Genomic DNA, 3,583 nt, shown 5'->3' on the forward strand with positions numbered 1-3,583 from the left:
GTGGTGGGGGAGGCCGGGCGGGTTGGCAGCTGCCGTGGATCATGGATTCTGTCCTCTGGAGAGATGGGGTCCTGCCACAGTGACTCGTTGCCCCCCAGCAGATGTGCGGAGCCACGAGGAACTACAGGGGCTCCATGGTTTTCCCGGGGTCTCTCCAGCCTGCGGGCAGGTCGCCATAGGCCCCAGCCTTCTGAATGTCCAAGCCCTCTGCTCCAACCACACGGCACCAGCCTTTCCTGACTCCCTCTTCCCTCGGCCACCCCAGGAGACACCTCCTGGGCTGCACATCTCTGTTCTGGGCACCAGGGTCCTGCTCCTCCTGCCCCACCCCGATCGTTAATTCTCCACCAGGGTCCTGGGGCGGCCTGGACAGCCCTGACTTCCACGTAGCAGGAGAATGAAAATGGTTTTCCCTTCAGTGCCACTCCAAACTGAGTGGTGTGCATGAGTCTCCCAGGCCTCCGTGGGCCCCCAGGCCACTGTGGCCCAGGCCGGCCATGGCAGGAAAGAATGACCCGGCTCCCCAGGGCTGTCCAGCACTGCAGTAGCCAGACGGGCCGCAGGGAGACCCCGCTTATCAGGCAGGAGGCCTGGCTGGAGTCCGTCAATCGCCCACTGCTGCTGGCTGTGGCTGACACAGACGCCGTCGACATGGCCATGGAGTGCCCCACTAACAGCCCGCGGAAACGGCCTTCCTGCAGCAGGACCGTGATTAGGGACGGTTCCCGAGGAAGGCCGGGCCTTTGGTGACGAGCCACTTCCTTCTCACTTGGCTTCAGGGCGATAGTGACCAGCCCCTTGGACACACACCCTTTGCTGACCCCTATGGCAGCTCCCTGGGGCAGAGGCGACCAGCCCCTCGCCAGAGCTGGGGCGTTGGCAGGGGGGTGTTGGAGAAATGGGAGCAAGCCAGAGCCCCCGGCCCATTTCTGCCTTAGGCAGCGATGATGAGCACCTGGCCCACGTCTCAGTTTGAGCATGTCCCCACCCCCGAGGACAGCATGTAGTCTCGCACTGGAGGCCAGGCTCGTGCTGACCGGTCGTGTGGCTTTGGGAAAGCCCTATTATTTATTTATTTATTTATTTATTTATTTTGAGAGGTTTTTGCTGTAGGGCGCGTGCGATCGCTGGAAAGATAGAGACAGAAAGCAAGAAATCCCTCCCCAGGGGGGATGGCCACGCCACAATCCCTTCTCCATTCTCCTCTCGGGATCTTGGGCACAGGCGCACACACGCCGGGCGTGAGTTTAAGCCACCGGTTCCAGGACTCAAACCGTGGTTGACTACACAGGAGTCCAGTGACATAGCCATTATGCTAACTGCTGGTCCCTTGACCACCTTTTTAAAAGTGCATTTAGTTATTCCATGAGTGAGAGAGTCAGCACCCCGGACAGGGTCCTGACACGGGGTCCGGCAAGCGAAGGCGTGAAGCTGGACCCTCCCACGGGAGCCCTGCAGAGCTAGGCTCACGGAGGGCAGCACTTCCTGCCCGGCAGCCCTGCCAGCTGGACGCCGGATCTTGGGGTCTTTGCATTCTGCTGTGAAGGGGATGGTTCGAGGACCCGCCCGCTGTGCTGTCTGTACCCCTAACACACAGCTGTGGCTGCCAGCATCGCTGCTGCCCCTTTGCCCAGAACTGCTCCCACCCCACAGCAGCTGGCTAGAAAGGGGGTGCTGAGTTGCTCCCTTGGTGGAGAGTGGCCTGGAGGTGAGGCTGGCAGGGCTGCAGCCAGCTTGCTGGGAGACTCAGAGGGCAGCCAGGTCCTGGGGCCACACCTGGGCTGGGGCTTCCGGAAAGCAGAACCCAGCTCTTGGCTCTGCAACCAGCAGGAAGCCCCGTAAAAAAATTATCCACCGGCTCTGCCCAAGGCCTTCCCTGCAGACTGAGCCCACTTGAACTGCCTGAGTCACGCCTATCTCAGCTCTGTCAGACGCCTGGAAGGAAAAACGCCCTTTGTGTGTGGGTGGAGCCGCACTTGCCCACACAGGCCCCGCCCTGTTACTGGAACTTGGGTGGGCCCTGCAGGTGGGGAAGGGGGAGCTGGCTGTACCTGCTGGAACAAGGCTGAGGGGCTGGCAGCAAGTGCGGGCTGAAGTCCCGTGTCTTGGGCTCACACAACCACTTGCTAATTGTGTGCTCTTGGGAAACTCACTTTTCCTCTCAGAGCCTGTTTTTTCATCAGGAAAGTGGGGATAAAGTGCCTTTCTCAGAGCTCTGTGGTCAGGATGAGAATAGACACGTATGCAAAGTTCTGAGTATGGGCATCAGCGCTTACGAGAAGAGGCAGCAGGACAGGCCACGAGTTCTTAAATAAGACCCCAAAGCGCAGGCAGTGGGCGCTAAAATAGACAAGTGGGTTTACAGCCATCTACGACGCTTCCTCAGAGCAAAGAAGACTATAAGGAGAGTGAAAGACAGCCCTCAGAGTGGGAGAAAACATTTGCAAATTATTCCTCAGATAAGGGACTGATATCTAGGCTATATAGGGAACTCAAGCAGCCCAACCATTAAAGAAAGGAATAATCCTGGACCAGCAGTTGGCGTAATGGCTATGTCACGGGACTCCCATGAGGTTCGAGTCCTGGACCCGGTGGCTTAAACTCATGCCGGGCACGTGTGCGTGCTTGCCCAAGATCCCGAGAGGAGAATGGAGGAGGAGGGATTATAGTGTGACCATCCCCCCTGGGGGGTGATTTCTCGCTTTCTGTCTCTCTGTCTCTCTCTGTCTTTCTGGCGAGCGCACGCGCCCTATAGAGAAAACCTCTCCAAAAAGAAAAAACAAAAAAAAGAAGAAGCGTCCAATTTAAGAATGGACAAATTAATTGAATAGACAACTTTTCAAGAAAGACTTACAAATGTCCAAGAGCTGTATGAAAAAATGTTCCAAATGTCTTGTCATGAGGGAACTGCAAATGAAAACCACACAAGACAGCACTTAACCCCAGTTAGAACGGCTGGGACGCAAAGTAAAGAATGAGTACCGGCGGGTGCTGGGAAAGGAAACCCCTTCATTGCTGGTGGGGTGTAACCTCGTCCGACCTCCGTGGGAAACAATATGGGGGTTTCTCAAAACGTAGTGTCACGTTTCTATTAAACTAGGCAGCAGATTGTTCATGAATACTTTATGAAATTCTGAAGGTTCGGTACAAATAATTTTTGAAGACTATACATGATTATGTTCACCAGAGAAAAACAAAACCTTTTCTTCTGTGTTGTCTGGAAGTAGCAGCTATAGTGTGTACCTGTTCATTTATTTGTCATCGAAAGAGCACTTTGCTGACTAGTGTGCAAAATACTTACAAACTCCTGTGAAATTGCCACTTATCACTAGCTCGTACCTAAGTTACTGTTATAAATACTACTTGTGTTTTCGATACATACAACTTTATACTTTGAAGCTTGTATCTATGAATTTGCAATGGAAATTTATTGTGTCAATGTTTCCTGAATGAACTGGTCAAAATTTCTGTAAAAAGATTAAATCAGGGACCAGCAGTTAGTGTAATGGCTATGTCGCTGAACTCCCACGTAGTCGACCGCAGTTCGAGTCTGGACCCAGTGGCTTAAACTCACACTGGGCGC

This window comes from Tupaia chinensis, unplaced genomic scaffold (genome assembly GCF_000334495.1).
Source record: "Tupaia chinensis unplaced genomic scaffold, TupChi_1.0 Scaffold139733_1, whole genome shotgun sequence".
NCBI classification, from domain to species: Eukaryota; Metazoa; Chordata; class Mammalia; order Scandentia; family Tupaiidae; genus Tupaia; species Tupaia belangeri.